General features: G+C 38.2%; 2 long non-coding RNA genes and 1 other non-coding gene across 4 annotated transcripts; 1 reads left to right on the forward strand and 2 right to left on the reverse strand.

Moving 5' to 3' along the window:
* Nucleotides 1-4,036: 4,036 nt before the first annotated feature.
* On the forward strand, nt 4,037-4,143 carry LOC130512134 (small nucleolar RNA R71). Its single transcript, XR_008945695.1, has one exon. It is a non-coding gene; the product is annotated as a small nucleolar RNA R71 (small nucleolar RNA).
* A 4,882-nt stretch (nt 4,144-9,025) lies between these two features.
* Nucleotides 9,026-10,027, reverse strand: LOC108850948 (uncharacterized). The gene is made up of 2 exons (XR_001949273.2): nt 9,450-10,027; nt 9,026-9,363 (listed from the first exon to the last, which is right to left on the reverse strand). It is a non-coding gene; the product is annotated as an uncharacterized LOC108850948 (long non-coding RNA).
* Nucleotides 10,028-15,976: 5,949 nt separating this feature from the next.
* LOC108840143 (uncharacterized) lies at nt 15,977-17,709 on the reverse strand. 2 transcript variants are annotated; one of them, XR_001947824.2, is made up of 3 exons: nt 16,768-17,656; nt 16,497-16,601; nt 15,977-16,345 (listed from the first exon to the last, which is right to left on the reverse strand). It is a non-coding gene; the product is annotated as an uncharacterized LOC108840143 (long non-coding RNA). The 2 variants fall into 2 exon arrangements; XR_001947823.2 differs by having other exon boundaries at nt 16,497-17,709.
* Between the last annotated feature and the right edge of the window lie 1,400 nt (nt 17,710-19,109).

Raw genomic sequence — 19,109 nt, forward strand, 5'->3', positions numbered from 1 at the left:
GCTGTGAAACCCACAAGCAAAGCTCATTCTACCAGGTGCTTCAAATGCCATAGAATCGGTCACTATGCTAACAAGTGTCAAAAGCAAAGACCGTTGGTGACTTTGGAGAATGAGAACATTGAAAACGAACCAGAAAAGGAAGATCGACCCTTTGCTAATTTTCGATGACTTCACACATGAGCCAATGGAGGGGCTAGATGAAGAACAAATCCATGGTCATCAAGCCAACCAAGAAGAGTCTTCTTCCATTCAAAAACTCGACCAAACTCAAGGTGAGCATTGTGCTGATTATAATTCTTTTGCTTATAATCCTTTTCCTTTTAATGTTTCAGATTTGAGGACAAATCTTTTTGAAGAGGGAGAGTATGATAGAACCAAAATCAAGCACCGTCCTTTTTGGTTCATGGACACGGTCCATGATGGTGATCATGTCGACCAGCTTGATCCAACCGAGATTTTTCCATCAGATCGTGACACTACTTTGGAGCTAGATGAGCTGAGTGAGATAAGTGACACTACTATGGAGCTGGATGAGCTAAGTGACACTAACTTGGAGCTGAATGAGCTAAGTGACACTGAAGAAGGAGCTGGTTTAGCTGCTGGGCGAAATGAGCCTTTTTCGGCCCACCGAAAAATTCATAACAAATTCAATTTGGGTCCGTTTTACACCAAATTCGACCAGGCCTTTCCTGATGGTCTCCTGCCCGTTTGCATCAAGAAATATCAAGAAAATGATTCAAAGTCGTGGCCTGCATTGATTTCTTCAAAGACTAGTCAAAATTCAACTTCTCGGTTCTACAAAAGTTTTTAGTCTTAGTCTTTGTTTGTGTTTTCTATGGTTCTAGTTTTCCACAATTATTTAAGTATTTCTTTGACTCATTCTACTATAAATATGTAATCCATTTCATGAATAAAAATCAGATCATTTTGGAGTTTATTTTTGTTCTTCTTTTCTCTGAGTGAGAGAGAGTTCTTAGCTAGTTCATCGGTGTGAACCGGCTTGTTGATTTGGTGGTCAGCCAATCATCTTTGTGTGTTATTTGGTGGTTAGCCAACGCACTACATCCGCTCTTTGGTGGTTAGCCTTAGATGTTGGGTATATCAAGAGCCATTCCGCACCTCTTGACGATCCTATCAATCCATCCAAGTTCCAGAAGTGCATTCGCCTTCTCGGTTCATATCCAACATCCGGCCAAAGCCATCCTCCCGATTTTGGGTCTATCAGATGGGTTCTCTAATCTAACTAGGAACAACTCTCGTTTGTTCTCAGTCAGATTAGAACATACTAGTTTAGTTTTCAGGAAATTTCTAAGTTCTCACTTATCCAATTTAATCCTAAGATCTAGGTCAAGGATGACTAATCCCAAACAAAGTATTAAGAACAACTAGATGAGGAACTATATTTTAAACACCCTAACAATGGTTTATTTGCAATACATGAGTCAACCTTATGAGAAACCTAAATCTAACAATGAGACTACTCAAACATATTCATAAGAAACATTATGATGGTCTGAATAATACTACAATAGAATAAATAAGAGAAGAACAAAGTAAAGAAACAAGGGAGTTCAAGATCCTTCGGTATGCGAATGTACCATATGGACAAGTGAATGTGGTCTTTTCCTGATCCTCAGGATGAATAGGGATTTGGAAAAATCCTGAATATCCGTCGAGAAAACAATAATACTGATGATTCGCTAATCTTTCGAGCATTTGGTCGATGAAGGGCAGGGGAAAATGATCCTTCCTAGTGGCGGCATTTAATTTCCTATAATCAATACACATTCGATGCCCAGTGACGGTTCTGGTAGGAATGAGTTCGTCTTTATCGTTCTTCACCACTGTAATACCTCCCTTTTTCGGAACGACATGCACCGGGCTTACCCAATTACTATCCGAAATCGGGTAAATGATTCTGACATCGAGTAGTTTAATGATTTCTTTCTTAACTACTTCTTTCAGGTTTGGGTTTAGCCTTCTTTGGTGTTCTATTGATGGTTTCGATTTATCTTCTAAATGAATGTGGTGCATGCATAGAGTTGGGGAGATACCAGGAATATCTTCGAGAGAATACCCGAGAGCTTTCCTATACTTGCGCAATTTGTTCAGTAGCAATGCAAGTTCTCCATCATTCAGGTTGGCATTAACGATTACAGGATAAGAATTATCATAGAGAAAAGCGTATTTGAGTCCAGCTGATAATTGTTTCAACTCGACCTTCGGTGCTTTTTCAGAGCTCAAATTGTCTAGCGAAGATGGTTGTCGATCGATGGTACGTTGTGTATATCGATCGACGTTGATTTTTGACTCGTCGTTTTCCTCTTCATCAACATTCTTTATTTCCTCACTTGCGTTCATCAGCCGCGTATATTCGTCAGTCCTGTCATCTATGCTACACATGTTTCTTTCAGTGGTAGAAAGGTCATTTTCTAAGGGGTCATCTGAGCGTAGATCCGCGAAGGATTCTTCAGCTTGCTCAGAGATGTCATCCACATAGAATGCTCGATTATCGATTAGGAGATGTTTGATTAATTTTTCCATGTCAAAAGTCATTGAAATGTCTCCAATGTTCAAACGTAATCGTCCTTCCTTTACGTCAATTATCGCTCCAGCTGTGGCTAGGAAAGGTCTTCCTAAAATAAGGGGATCATTTGGTTCATGCTTGTATTTTAACACAACGAAGTCCGTTGGTATATGACAATTGTTTATCTTTATAGGTACGTCCTCAAGTAGTCCTTCTGGTACTCGAATGGATCTATCAGCAAGAACCAGGGTTATTTGGGTTGGTTTAAATTCGTCAAGCCCGAGGGATATAGCAACAGAGTAAGGCATAAGGTTGACGCTGGAGCCTAGATCGCAAAGTGATCTATCAAATCGTTTATCTTTTATGTTGCAATCTAGAACAAAACTTCCAGGGTCAGGTCTTTTGATTGGCATTTCGCCTTGGATTATGGCACTTACATCTTTAGAAACCATCATGACACTGTTTTCCGACGATGGAAAACTTTTGGATACCATGTCTTTCACATATTTTTTAATGGCAGGTGAAACTTGCATGGCATCGCTCAGTGGCATTTCAACTGTGATATTTTCGAGGGCTTTTTTGCAAATTGCTTTATCCAATTCTTGTTTTGTCTGCGGCGTGTTGGGAGGGAAGGGTGGGAAAGGTTTGTACACTCTCTCTATTACCGGTTCGACGGGTGTCGTTCTCGGTGTAGTAGGTGTAGGACGTCGATCGATGATTGCATCACCACGTCGATCGATGTTCTTGCCCTTCCGTCGATCGATAGTTGCATCTTCCTTTTTATCGTCGCTGAGGTTAATCTGGTCAGAATCATCAAGAGTTATTGGTTTGGATCCACATTTTTCAGTTCTCTATCCTTCAGCGAGTTCGCCATTGGAAACACTTTCTCTTGTAGTTGGAACAAGCCGTTTCCCGCTCCTTAGAAGTACAGAGCAGACTTGACGTTTTGGGTTTGTGTCGACCTTTCTAGGGAGACATTCTTTTTCTCTTCGGACAAACTCATCGTCGTGGGAAACTCGGCTATTCAAAATTTTTACATGATCGCTCAAAGCTTTAAATTTCTTATCGAAATTAGAGCACATGGAATCTAATCTTACATCAACATCCAGGACCGTTTTCTGCTGGTCTTTCAAAATTTCTTCCAGTTTAGATTTCACAATGCTCTCATGAGTTTGTTCTTCCTCATGGCTTCTTGTAGACCTCATGTTTATCTGCGGGTTAACAAGTTTTTGTTCGCAAAAGACAATCTGATCGATGAGGTTTACATGTTCTTCTTCATCTCCTTCATGTGAAGAGGTCTTGGATATCCGATCTCCATTGGAAATCTCCACCTTTCTCCTCTCGAGATCAACCTTTGCGGTACTAGTGCTGGTTGCCACATTTTCAATTAGCCTTGTGGCTTCTTCGGGGCTCCTAGTTTTGAAGTTTCCTTGACTTGCAGCATCCAAAGTCGATTGGTATATCAAATCGAGACCTCTGAAGAAAATATTAAGTAGTTGAATCTCGGAAAAACCATGGTGGGGGCAGTCTCGTTGGTAGCCTTTGAATCTCACCCAAGAGGCTTTAAAAGCTTCAGCAGTGCCTTGAAAAAAATTATAGATATTATTCCTAAATTCTTTGGTCCGTGCGTCATCGAAGAAATTTTTGAGAAAGGCGCTTTTGATATCGCTCCAGCAAGTCAGAGATCCTGGCCGCAACTGTTTCAGCCAGCAGGTCGCGTCTCCATCAAGAGAATGCAGGAAGAGTTTGCAGAATAGGTAGTCTTCAGAAACTCCCTGCATCTTTATGTTAGACACAAAGTCCTCAAGTGCTTCGATATGGTCTATGGGATTTTCATGAGGGAGACCATGAAAGGGGTTTTTACCTACTAGAGATAAATATTTTGGTTTCAATTCAAAGTCTTTCCTCTGAATCGCTGGTGGGCGGATCGCAGACCTGTTGGTGTATAACCGATCAGGTCTGTTGTAATCTCCAATCGTTCGGTAACGCTCCAGTCCAGCATTCAAAACAACAGCTATTCCAACAGGGATTTCAGTCCTATGTCTATAATTAATTTGGTTCGATGTATTGCATACTTGATCCCTTTTATTTCCTAGAACTACTTTTCATTATTGAAATTCGTAAACACAGACTTACCTGCTTCCGGCTGGTGGGCGTGGATCGATGTGTGTAAATCAGGGTCAATCGATTTTGGTTGACAGGTATCGATCGATTCCAACAGTGAAGTGTCGATCGTCTCGTTCGTCGATACGTCGCTCGATATGCTCATATCTGCGCCAATCGATTGTCTGGCCGAGACTTGTGTTCCTCCTAAGTGCCTTTGTCAGCAGGAAGGTGAAAAACTTTTAAGCAAGAGAATGCAAAATCTAGACTATATTATAAATTTAATCTACTGGTAATAAGAATGAGTCCCCGGCAACGGCGCCAAATTTGATATCACTCAAATTACCCTAAGGAGTGAATTACTCTCTCAAATAAGAGGTTCAATTGTAATACTTAGGGATCGAATCCACAGAGACTCAAAGATTACACAATAGATTAAATAGTATTGAAATAAAGCTGGATAAATATGTTTTAAATAGTAAATTAAATGGTGAGCAAGGCAGTTGCTCGATTGATTTGATTTGAGGTTGTTAACAGAAAGAAAGGTAGATTATAGGTATTATCTCAGGTGTGACAATTTTGCAAGTTAATTAGGGTTTTTAGTATTCATAGTTCTGAACTCAAACTTTTAGTTTAATCAAATGATTAACTACGCTTGGATCTCGGGTCATCAACTCTCGTTCGATGATCATAAGAAAAGTGTCGATCGATAATTCAATAGAACATCGATCGATGCACCTTTCACAATATCAACCGATACAACCCTAGTTAAGTCAATCGATATTGCTTCCAGCGAGCCTTAAGATCAGGTTTGATGGGTTCTCTAATCTAACTAGGAACAACTCTCGTTTGTTCTCAGTCAGATTAGAACATACTAGTTTAGTTTTCAGGAAATTGCTAAGTTCTCACTTATCCAATTTAATCCTAAGATCTAGGTCAAGGATGACCAATCCCAAACAAAGTATTAAGAACAACTAGATGAAGAACTATATTTTAAACACCCTAAAAATGGTTTATTTGCAATACATGAGTCAACCTTATGAGAAACCTAAATCTAACAATGAGACTACTCAAACATATTCATAAGAAACATTATGATGGTCTGAATAATACTGCAATAGAATAAATAAGAGAAGAACAAAGTAAAGAAACAAGGGAGTTCAAGATCTTTCCTCTCTCAAGGTGCTCAGATCTCTCTCTCCAATCCTAAGCTTTCTCTCTCTCTAGAATAGTATGAAGCATGGCAGCCAACAATGGCTTAGAAAACAGTAAAATAGGGTTTCTGGTCGACCAAGGGCATAAGGGTAATTTGTGGTTACTTCTGGGCTTCAGTTGGTCATAAAATATATTCAGCCCACATTCTGATGTCCCTGTCGATCGACATGCAGTGTGCTGCATCGATCGACATACAATCCTCTTCTCGACAGCTTCCTCTCGCGAGGCAGACTGACCACTCTTCAGTAAAATTTGCATAACTTCTGATCTAACCGTTGGATTGACCTCAAACCAGAGGCATTGGAAAGCTAACTCAAAGCTCTATCTTGTGTCAAAAGATGGGTTAAATCCAACGATGGGAATGTCTCCATAGAGAGCTAAACATCTGAAGCGTCTGTGCAGTTCTGCACTGCGAAAGACTCCAAAAGGCACCAAAATCACCTTATATCTCCAAATCGTCCCTGAACCTGTAAATACTCTAAATAGACTCCAATACATAATAAATTGTATATAAAACACTTATATACCATGGGTAAAAATGGGTAAAATCCATGGTATATCAGTGCGTCACATCCGGCAACAGATCGAGTTTGCTTCCTTGTCGGACCTGTGAGTCATATCAGGCGACAATCAAGCACCTCTGGTAGTATCATTGGGTCATTCCGCAATCATTTGTGTCACCGTTCAATCCATCAGTTCTCTTCGGAAGTTCACCTCTGGTAGTATCATTGGGCCTTCCGCAACCCTTTGTGTCACCGTTCATCCCGTGAGTTCTCAATCCCCTCGGATCTGAGTTCATATCATCCGTACCGGTAGAGTGATCCGTATTTTGGTTCTATCAAGTGGTATCAGAGCCACTCAACCGGTACTATCTGTTCATTTTTCTCATCTTTCCATCTTCTTCATCCATCTTCTACATTTCATCTTCTTTTCTAAAAAAAAAAAAAAAGTTCTACGAAAAGCCAAGAGATCATTCCATCTGAAACTAATCAAAACCAAATTTGAGGACAAATATTTTTAAAGGAGAAGGGAATGATGTGCCCTGAATCAGCAGCAGAAACAAATCAAGAAACTTTGGCTTTTGGGCTTGAGTTTTAAACGAGATAGGTTTGACGATTTAAGAAAATATGTTTATGCACATGCTTCAGACCAACAAAAAACGAGAAGGTATGGTCAAATAATATATCAATCTGACGGCAATCCAGAGCCCGTCAACCATGCAAAAGGACGAGATCAGCCGAAGAGTTTTGCGACCACAAATTCCTATTTTCGGTCAAAAGTCTTGGTCTTTGGTCTTTGGTCCTTGGTCTTTAGTCAAGACTACAATATTTATTAGTTTACAAGTTTCTAGGTTTTGACTAAACCTTTTGTATGCCTTGCCTATTATATAAAGGCCATTTGATCAATGAAATAAAATAAGTTTTGAGTGTTTATTTTTGGAACCTTGAGAGGGTATCTTGCTTTTCTTGTTCTTGGTGTGGTTAGCTCCAAGTAACTCTCTCTTTCTCGTTGGACCGGTGCGTCACATCCGGCAACAGATCGAGTTTGCTTCCTTGTCGGACCTGTGAGTCATATCAGGCGACAATCAAGCACCTCTGGTAGTATCATTGGGTCATTCCGCAACCCTTTGTGTCACCGTTCAATCCATCAGTTCTCTTCGGAGTTCATCTCTGGTAGTATCATTGGGCCTTCCGCAACCCTTTGTGTCACCGTTCATCCCATCAGTTTTCAATCCCCTCGGATCTGAGTTCATATCATCCGTACCAGTAGAGTGATCCGTATTTTGGTTATATCAGATGGTCTGTTGCATCTGCTGCATCTGCTGTTGTATTAGCGCCATTGCCGCAGTGAGATAATCATGATTGCCGTGATCACCCATTGTGGTGTCGGTAGGCCTTTGTTGTCTGTTTTGTCTTTCTAACCTTGCGAGCTGTTCGTTGGTGAGTGAATGTAAGTTTCCTAGTGCGTTTCTCCGAGTATGTCTACTGGTCATGCACTTGGAACATTAACTGCAACGAAAAGAGTAGAGCAAGTTAGATGTTACAGACTAAGTAAATCACTGAAAAATAAAGGTAAATTTCTGGTCCCCGTCGCAACGACGCCAAAACTTGATACACTAAAAATGAACATTTTCTACTGTCAAGTTAACAGTGGTAATTGTAGTATTTGAGGTTTAATCCAGAGGACCAGATCACACTTTATTTCTTTTAGTTCTCAACTTAGCTAAAACTATGGTTGATTTTAGATGAGTGCGGTTAAACAAAATTATAAAAAAACTTGGAATTTAAAAAAGAGGTTGATCTAGGGTAGTGATTCGAGTGAAACAATCGCGACCAAACAAATATTTAGACTCGGATGAAAACAAGTCCAGAGCTTAGAACTCAGTTGTAGAACAGCACTTTGTCGTGTGGCTGATCCTTTCACCGATCAGTCTCAGCGCCTAAGATATCGCTTGGTCTGAGACTGATGGTGAACCTTAGTAGGCAAGTCTGATCTGCTCACAATGCACCCTAACATCTACTTTCGTCTGGTTAGGGATGCAATGCTCAAACACACAAGATCTAGCAACCTATGACACTTATGATGCACATGTTAACTTATTTTTGAATGGTAAGTGATCAGATTAACATAAGCATTAAACGCAGTATGAATGAAACAAGCAAGGCAATAGTCTATTTGTGTTTAGCCACGATCTACACTCTAGCACCCTAGATCAACTTCAGCGACTACTCAGACATAGAACATGAAAACTAAGACATGCACTACAAGAAATATCGGCATTAGTAGCACCGTAAAAACGCTATTGTATTGTTTTCGTAGCGAAAACACATACGCTATGACAGCCGCAGCTATAGTAGACCTCCCTCATATCATAGCGTTTTCGCGTGTGCTATAAAAAGTAGAGATATTATAGCGTTTATTTTGTACTATAATAATATGTGTAGTGACAGAAGTTTCGTACTATTATGTAGTTTTCTATGGCGTTTTATTCATGTCACAACATTGTTTAATAATAACATATTTTCAGTGCTACTGAATTATAATTGAATTAAATTAAATTATATTCTAGATAATTAGTATATATATATATATATTAATTATCTAGAATATAATTTAATTTCTTTTTAAAAAACTTAAATTAGAAATTAATTTATAAATAAATCGGTGTAACTGACAAAAAATAATAAATTGGTATTTTTATAAATTGAATTTTGGTTTACATGGTTTACAATTTCATTGGTTTAAAATTTCAAAATGGTTTACAATACAAATTGGTTTGCAATTACAAATTGGTTTGCAATTACAAATTGGTTAACTAATTAACCCTAACTAAACCTAATACACCAAACTACATTCTTCTTCAGTCTCGGCCGACCATGATGCTCGCATCTCCACCCCACGACAACCACCGCACGACCACCACCCCACCACCGGCTTGCACAACCGCCGCACCACGCTTGACCGTAGACGCTGCTATGTCACACCACTGTTTCTCCTTTCATTGCTCGTTAATAAATCTGTAAAAAAAAAAACAAAAGTCAATCAAAAATATATAGATGACGAGAAGAAGAGAGCAGATAAGAGGAAGGTGGAGTGAGTTGACCTGTGGAGGTGGTGTCCGGTGAAGCAAACCAGAGACGAGTCTGTCGGCGTTTCTCCTCTGCCTTTTTGAAGAAGATGGTTGGAGATGTGTCGTATGTGAGACGGAAAGATTAGGAGCGTGAGATAGAGAGATGTCTGTGAGATGAACTTTGTGTCTGAGTGAGGTTAGGATAGATCTAAAAATGAGATCTGTGAAGATAAGGGATAGGCAGAGAAAAAGGAAAAAGATAGAGAGGCAGAGGGTTTCATAGAAGAGGAGGTAAGGAGCACCAGAGAGAAGAAGATTGCAGAGGACGACAATACGAGAGATGAAAAGATGAAACTAGAGAGGATTGTGAGAAGGTTGATAATTTAGTTTGACAATAGCGAACAAAATTGGAAACGTCGTCAGTAAACCAGGGAGAGGAAAGAGATGATAAAAAGGAATAATTATATCCGTTAGATTGAGATCTATCAACGGTCAGCGGTGGTCCGGTGGAGATTGATATTGTAGCTATCCTCGCCATTCTTTCCTATTGGTCAGAGTTGTTTCCTCTTTATTTTCTTCTTCTTTTTTTCTTTTTTCGAACACTATGTTTCTTCTTTATCTTTTCTTTTATATACTCTGTTTTTTGTTAATAATTTTATATGAATCTAGTTTATAATTTTGTTGTAGTTTATCAATTTAATATACTTTTAAAATTTAAGTTAAACCTAAAAGTGAAAAAGATTTAGAGTTTACAATTAAAGTATGATGTTTAGGTTAGAGGTTTGTGTTTATAGTTTAAGATTTAAAGTTTATATTTTTTTAAAAAAAATATGTTTGTTATTTATGATTTTGTTGAAGATTTATAATATAGAATATAGATTTATGTTTTAGAGTTTATAATTAATTGAAAGTGTTATGATGTATGGACTAGTACTTAGGATTTGAAGTAGAATATTTAGAGTTAAGGGGATAGGGTTCGGAGTTTATACTCTAAACACACAAGTAAAAATATAAAACAGAATTATTACATTAAATAAAATTTTAAACTAAAGCTATAATTGAAAAAGATTTATAATTTAGAGTTTAGAGTTGATGTGTATGGTTTATGTTTGAAGTTAGGATTTAGGGTATTGAAGATTTAAGATTTAAGTTTTGGAATTTATAGACTAAAATAAAAACTTTAAATTGAGTTTAATTTTAATTTTAAAATTTGGATTTAAAATCTGAAAAAAATTATATTCAGAGATTTTATTTAGTATTTATAATATCATTTATGTTTGAGTTTAGGGTTTAGAATATTAGATTTAGGGTATTAGATGGATTTGGGTTGCATTAATATTTTTATATTGAACTATATTTTCATGTTAAGTTAAAAGTTTTAAATTTATATCTAGTGATTATATTTAGGGTTTAGGGGTTAAACATATATTCAGGGTTTAGGGGTTAAAAATATACCTAGCTAGTCACTTTATTTAAATTATATATCCATAAATTCATAAATAGATATTAGTGTACATACTGTAGTCGGTTTAGTTTGTACATAACGGTATAGTATAAACCGGTACATATTTCATCTCATTTCTGATTAAGGTTTGGTTTATGCCTTAGTCGAGTCTGTATATAAACTCTCCATTGTACATTTTCATTAATTAAGGGAATGAGATTATTTAACTAATATGGTATCAGAGCTAAATATCTCGTTCTCTCCATAACAAACTATCTCCGATCATCGTAACAATCTTTTTCCGATCATCATCCTCCGTCTTCCGCCGCTCATCTTATCGTCTTCATTGCTCCGATCATCAGTCTTCCCGTGCGATTCATCTCTGAATCGATGCTCAATGGGAAAACGCGGATGCAAATCGAAGTATCGTTCCGTTCCTCCTCAATCACCAGAATCAGCTTCTCCGAAATCTCCTCTGCTTCCCGGTGACAACTCTCAAGCCAACGATTCGCCGAATCTCGTCACTGGCGCAAGGTCTTCCCTCGGAGATCGCAGATCTGGTCATGGCTTCTCATCTGATCGTTTCGAGGTATCAAACAGTCCTGATAATGTGCATTCTCCGTATTATCTGCAAAACTCGGATCATCCAGGACTAGTTTTGGTATCGGAACCTCTAGATGGGAACAACTATGGTATATGGCTCGTCGCAATGACTACTAGCTTAGAAGCTAAGAATAAGCTAGGTTTCTTGGATGGATCTATTGTTAAACCGCCTGAAGAAGATCAGTATTTCAAAATCTGGTGTAGATGTAACAGTATGCTTAAGTCTTGGCTATTGAACAGTGTTTCCAAGAAGATCTATACGAGCATTCTGTACATCAAGCATGCTGCAGATATCTGGAAGGATCTCCACACTCGTTTTCACAAGTCAAACCTTCCTCGTTTCTACAAGCTGCGTCATCAGATTCACTCTCTTCGTCAAGGCAGTCTCGATCTGTCTTCTTATCATACGAAAACTCAGGCACTTTGGGAAGAGCTCACCAATGTTCAACCGCCTGGCTCAACTATTGAAGAACTCTTAGCTGAAAAGGAAACAAATCGAGTCATTGATTTCCTCATGGGACTCAATGAGAGCTATGAAAACATCCGCAGTCGTATTCTCATGAAGAAGAGCCTCCCTTCTCTGTCAGAAGTATACAACATCCTCGATCAAGAAGATAGCCAGAGAGATGCTCATTCTGTTTCTACTGAGATTACAGCTGCTGCGTTTCAAGTCTCTCAGAATAACAGAGATTCTTCGTCTGGTTCATCTCAGAACGTTACTCAGTCTTCTGGAAATGGTCAGTCTGGTGGATATGTACGCAGGGATCGTCCTTATTGTACTCATTGTCATCGTGTGGGTCATGTGATTGACAAATGTTACAAGATACATGGATACCCTACAAGCTTCAAGCCAAATCAGCGAAATGACAAAGCTAGTTCTGTGCCTATCTCTGCTAATGCGATGATCTCTGAAACATCGGCAAATGACCTCTCTCCTGCACAGATACAGCAGCTCGTTTCTTTCCTCAGTAGCAAGCTCCAAAGTCCAGCGGAAAAACCCACTCCAGAAGTTCACTCTGTTTCAGTTTCCATTCCTTCAGCTTCAAACACTTGTCCTATCTCCGGTAAATCTCTTCCTTCTATCTTTTGTTCATTTACCGGAGCTACCAAACCTTATGTCTGCACATTGAATAGCAATATCAATGCTATCAATGCTTGGGTGATAGATTCAGGAGCGAGTAATCATATTTCTCATCAACTCTCTTCCTTTCAAAATTTCAAAACCCTTCCTCACACAAATGTAACCCTCCCTAATGGAGTTTTGGTGAACATTGTCGGATTAGGTGACATTCACTTGGGTAGAGACCTTATCTTACAAGATGTCCTTTATATTCCCCAATTTAAGTTTAATCTCCTTAGTGTTAGTTGCCTTACCAAACAGTTACAATGCCGAATTTGGTTTGATTCTATCTCTTGTGGTATTCAGGCTCCTACACAGGGATTAACGATTGGGATGGGTAGAGCTATTGCAAACCTTTACTTCCTTGACATCGAGTCTGTTTCATCCCCAGGTACCACCAGTTATGATTCTAAGTCCATCATCGCGTCTGTTGTTAGTCTTGATATTTGGCATAAGAGATTGGGTCATCCCTCATTGTCTAAACTCAACTCTATGCAGTCTTTGTTACCTCATTCAAAAACATCAAATAAAAATATTGATCATTGTCATATTTGTCATCTTTCGAAACAAAAACATCTCCCTTTTGTATCTAAAAACAATATCAGTCCTGAACCCTTTGACCTTATCCATATAGACACTTGGGGTCCCTTTTCCACCCGTACTCATGATGGTTTTAGATACTTCCTCACCATAGTTGATGATGCCTCTAGAGCCACTTGGGTATACCTTATGAAAGCCAAATCCGATGCCCTTAGTGTCATTCCTACCTTCATCACTATGATAGAAACCCAGTTCAATAGAAAGGTTAAGGGTGTCAGATCCGACAATGCACCAGAATTCAATTTCACATCCTTTTATCAATCAAAAGGCATCCTTTCTTTTCACTCATGTCCTGAAACTCCTCAACAAAATTCTGTTGTAGAGAGAAAACATCAGCACATTCTTAATGTGGCTAGATCTCTTCTTTTTCAATCCCAAATCCCTCTTTCATACTGGGGTGAATGCATACTCACTGCAGTTCATCTCATAAACCGAATTCCCAGTCCTATTCTTGATAATAAAACCCCTTTTGAAGCCTTAACAAAGAAGCCTCCTGATTATCAACTCCTTAAATCTTTTGGCTGCCTTTGTTATGCTTCAACATCACCCAAGAGCAGACATAAATTCGATCCTCGATCTCGTGCTTGCATTTTTCTTGGCTATCCTTCGGGATTTAAAGGTTATAAACTCTTAGATCTTGAAAATAATTCTATCTCCATCTCTCGTCATGTAATCTTTCATGAAGAGTTATTTCCTTATGCTAAGAAAATCCCATCTCCTCTTATTCATGACTTCTTTCCTGATATTTCCTCTGCTTCTCCTGTGATATCCAAAGTTCCTGATGATGTTGAGACTTCTTCTCCATCATCGTCAATAGAGATTTTGCCTCCTGCAAATCCTATCATGGATGATGCTGAACCTTCTGTTCTACCATCACACAGGAAATCAAAGAAGCCAGCCTATCTTCAGGATTACTATTGCAACTCAATAGGATCTTCAACAATTCATGAAATTTCCTCTGTCCTGTCTTATGGCAATCTTTCATCGCTTCATCTTTCTTTTCTTGTTGCCATTGACAAAGTCAAAGAGCCTAAAACCTATGCTGAAGCAAAGAAACTTCTGGTGTGGGATGATCCAATGGACATGGAGATTGATGCTTTGGAAGAGACAGAGACATGGACGATTTGCACACTCCCTGACGACAAGACTCCTATTGGCTGCAAATGGATTTTTAAAGTCAAATTTAACGCAGATGGCAGTGTTGAGCGTTATAAGGCCCGTCTCGTAGCAAAGGGCTACACACAGCAAGAAGGGATAGATTATCATGAAACCTTCTCGCCTGTTGTAAAGCTTACGACTGTCAAGCTGCTTCTGGGTCTCTCTGCTATTCATAATTTTTCTCTTCACCAACTTGACATATCAAATGCTTTTCTTAATGGAGAGTTGGATGAAGAGATTTATATGAAGCTTCCTCCAGGATATGCTGATAGAAAGGGGGACAGTCTGCCTCCAAATGCAGTCTGTAAACTTCGGAAGTCTTTGTATGGCCTCAAGCAAGCCTCGCGTCAATGGTTCTTAAAATTCTCTTCTACGCTACTTCGCTTGGGCTTTACTCAAACCTACTCTGATCACACATGTTTTCTGAAGACTACTGATTCTCTGTTCTTGTGTGTGATCGTGTACGTTGATGATATTATTATTATCAGCAATACCGATTCTGAAGTTGATGTTCTCAAAGAACAACTCAAGTCCTCGTTTAAGCTCCGGGATTTGGGTCCTATGAAATATTTCCTTGGTCTCGAAATTGCCCGTTCTGATGCAGGTATTCATGTATGTCAACGCAAGTATGCCTTGGATTTGCTTGATGAAACAGGTCTACTTGGTTGTAAACCTTCGAGTATTCCCATGGATCCCTCCATCAAGTTATCTAAAGACACGGGTGGTGAACTCGTTGATGCTGAAGCGTACAGACGTCTTATTGGTCGTCTGATGTATCTGCAAATCACGCGACCAGACATCACTTTCGCAGTAAATAAGCTCAGTCAGTTCTCTTCTGCGCCTCGCGAGAGTCATCTTCGTGGAGTTCTCAAAGTACTTCACTACATCAAAGGCACGGTTGGACAGGGCTTATTTTACTCTTCTAAGGCAGAGATGCAAATACAGGCGTTTGCAGATTCAGATTGGGGCTCATGTCAAGACTCTAGACGTTCCACATCTGGATTTTGCATCTTTCTTGGTACTTCTTTGATTGCTTGGAAATCTAAAAAGCAACAGGTCGTTTCCAAGAGTTCAGCTGAAGCTGAATATCGCAGTCTATCGGTTGTCACTGATGACTTACTCTGGCTCTCAAATTTTCTCAAGGAGTTACACTTCACTTTGAAGAAACTAACTCTACTCTTCTGTGACAACACAGCGGCTATTCACATAGCTCATAACACTGTCTTTCATGAGCGCACCAAGAATGTTGAAATTGATTGTTATAGTGTGCGTGAAAGATTGGTTGCAGATCTGTTCAAGCTTCTCCACGTTCGGACTGATCTGCAGCTCGCTGATCCGTTCACAAAACCCCTCTATCCTGCTCCATTCCAGCGTTTGTTTGGCAAGATGGGTCTTCTCAATATCTTTGTCCCATCTTGAGGGGGACTATTAGTGTACATACTGTAGTCGGTTTAGTTTGTACATAACGGTATAGTATAAACCGGTACATATTTCATCTCATTTCTGATTAAGGTTTGGTTTATGCCTTAGTCGAGTCTGTATATAAACTCTCCATTGTACATTTTCATTAATTAAGGGAATGAGATTATTTAACTAATAATAGAATTTATTATTTAATTTTTAAACACAAGTAAATCATAAAATACCATATACTTTTCCCTTAAAGATTCAAAACATAGAAAACCATTACACGAACACATAATTCTAGAAGAGAACATGTAACCATCCAATATTCTAGCCATAACAAAACCAAATAACAAGTTAAACCAACTCAATACTAGTAAATAAAGCTTCTCGCTCCTCTGCTTTCCTTTCTCAAGCGACGACACCAAACTCTCAATTGAAACAGGCAAAGACAATCTCTCAGTCTACACCAAACAAAACATTCAACACACTTGTGACAATTACCCGAACCTCATGGCCACCAAACATCACCTTATCACTGTCCTTGAGAAGTATATCAATTTGAGGAATTCGATACTTATCTACAGCTGAGCCAATAACCTGTTGGAAACATAAAAGAACTTCAGAACGACGTAACAAAGAAGGAACAACTAACCAAATAGCCACAATACAACTGACTAGCAAAGTAGAAAGATTACAACATTGAACTCTTTGTTCTACCATTTTCTGATCAAGTTGAAATTTTTTAAACCTTTTTTTCTGAGAAACTGAGCTGTTGTTCTTCTCTTTGTCGATGATCAACCCTTCCATCACTCTATCCACACATAGAGAGAATTTGCTCCATACTTGATCATATCTGAAACAAAAAAAACTCTCCTTTAACTTTACCATAACATCAAAAATACCAAAAGTCTCTAAAGTTCTCTTTAGCATTCTCAATCTCTTAAAGAACGTGAGATAAAAACAAATATGGACTACTAATCTTATATCTTCCTCAGATTTCTCAAGTTAAGAGTTCTAACCACCAAATAGAAAGCAAAGAAACTTCACAGTTGTTGAAATCAACTTGTGAATCAAGCGGTCAATGCAGTGTTCCCAAGCACTACTAACTGAAGGCTTAGACAATGTCCCTAGATGCTTTATGTTTCTGTCTCAGCTGTGTTCTTGAAAGCAGAACCAGACATACCCTTCTAAGAAACAAGACACCAAAAATCACTACTCATACTTATCATTGTGTGTTACCAAAAGGTAGAGACAGATTCAGAGTTTCAGATGTAAACCTTCCTTAACGTCATCAAACATTCCATCGGTGATGGATATCAAGAGAAAAACATAAATTAAATATTCAAAATTTTGATGAGGTACTAATATATCAAATCCCTAAGATTAGAACCACAAACCAGAAGCCGGATAGATCCTGAATTCGAGCAAGCAACTGTGGATTTCAGAGAATAATTGGGAGAGGAGGAGAGATTATGGGGGCTGGGATTGAGTTAATAGTAACTCGGGATTGAAGTTTCCATTGATGGAGCTCGAATTGAAGCCGCCACCGGAGAAGGGAGAATAAGATTGAGGTGTTGGTAGTGACGAGGCATCCTAGCAGCGGCGAGGGACGGCGGAAATCTCCAGTTGCAACACCGTAGCGCTGGTGTTTTAATCAGTCTAAGCAAAGTCGAAGAGAAGTAGGTTACGGAAACGGCTTTGTTTTGTCGAAGTTGAAGAACGAAACCCTGATATCAGAGAAAGAAATTTTATTCATTAACGGAGGAGAAGAAAGATAGTGAGAAGAGGGATGAATGTTCGACAAACGAGCCATGAGTGTTTTTTTTTAATGCGTTAAGGATGAATGAATTATTTTTTTTGTAAAGAGGAAATGAAAATTTTGTTTAAGTGGCGGAAAATGTAAGTTTTGGATAAGTGTTTTGCCTCCATAATAATTTTTCAGCTATAGTAGCGATTTTTGCCTTCCCGCTTATTGAAGTTTTAATTTAACGTGAATTTAGTGTTACAATAGAGTTGTGTTCTGATTTTGACATTTTTGGTAGCAGTTGGTGAATTCGTGCTACCGTGAACTGCTACCAATGCTCATATTTCTTGTAGTGATGTCAACTGAATAATACTGCATATAAATCTCAAGAGAAAGAAAAGGGTTCAGGCAGAGCCGGTCTTAGAATATTAATGGCTGCAAGCAAAACTAAAAAATGTGGCTACTGGGCTTGAACCCGTGCACTGAATGTAGTATGAACTCAGGGTTTCTATCACTACACTAAAGAGAAAATTTGGTAAATGTGGCCGAAATTTGTTTATAAAATGAACGGCCGCAAGCACTTGCTTCTTCGGCTTTGTCCAAGGGCCGACACTGGGTTCAGGAAGATCTTCTTGGTGAAAAGAGGAGCTGTCTCCCTTACAAATACAAAATCGTCCAAGAATAAAAACAAGTCTAGGGTTTCTTCTATCTAAAAGAGCGTGAAAAGATAAAATAAAAAGATAGAAGCGCTTTATAGTGGAGGCGCCGTTAGCTTCCGAGAGAGAAGGAAAGTGATTAGGGCAAATCTTCAAAAGATATGGAACTTTCAATACATGTCGGGTACAGTCTGCCTGCAGGTTGTTTTTGCGGACTGCGATCAACCACTTGACTGCTCCGCCTGGTTGTTCCGCAGGAAAAACTCCAAATCTTGCATCTTTCTTCGTACACTTCCCTTCAGTTCTTTGGCCTACTCCCGACCTGGAATGACTCCAAAAGAACTAGACTGACTCGATAAACATAGAAAACTGGTTAGAAAACATGTATACAATGGTGTCAAAAACACCATATATCAGGTTATTAATCTGGGTTTACAATAATTGTATATTGGGCTAAAGATGATTTAAATGCAATGATAGTTTGGGCTAAGTATATTATATTGATCCAAAAAAATTGTCACATTTAAATGGTACACACTATTATTATGAAATAATATATGTTATATTGTAAGTAGTTATGATTTGTATATTTTTGCAAATACATTTTACTTTTTAATTTATGTTTAATAGTATATATAATTCATATTTAATTTATTTAAATATATGTCAATGTTATTTGTTTGATATTGGATAGTTCACTTTTAAAAATAACAAAAACAAATACTAATTCTTTAATTACTTATTTTTTAATTATAATCAAAGAAAATATAAGTATAATTTTTGTTAAAATTTATAATTCTGTGAAATTTTACGATGTATTTGGTAATGAAAATTATTGTCTATTTTACCAAACTTTACATATGTTCATGAGTTTAAAAATAAAACACTTTTTCAACAAACAAAAATATATAAAAGAAGATAGAAAAACATGTTACATTTTAAAATAATTAATTTGATGAAA

Source organism: Raphanus sativus, chromosome 4, assembly GCF_000801105.2.
Source record: "Raphanus sativus cultivar WK10039 chromosome 4, ASM80110v3, whole genome shotgun sequence".
In the NCBI taxonomy this organism is placed as follows: Eukaryota; Viridiplantae; Streptophyta; class Magnoliopsida; order Brassicales; family Brassicaceae; genus Raphanus; species Raphanus sativus.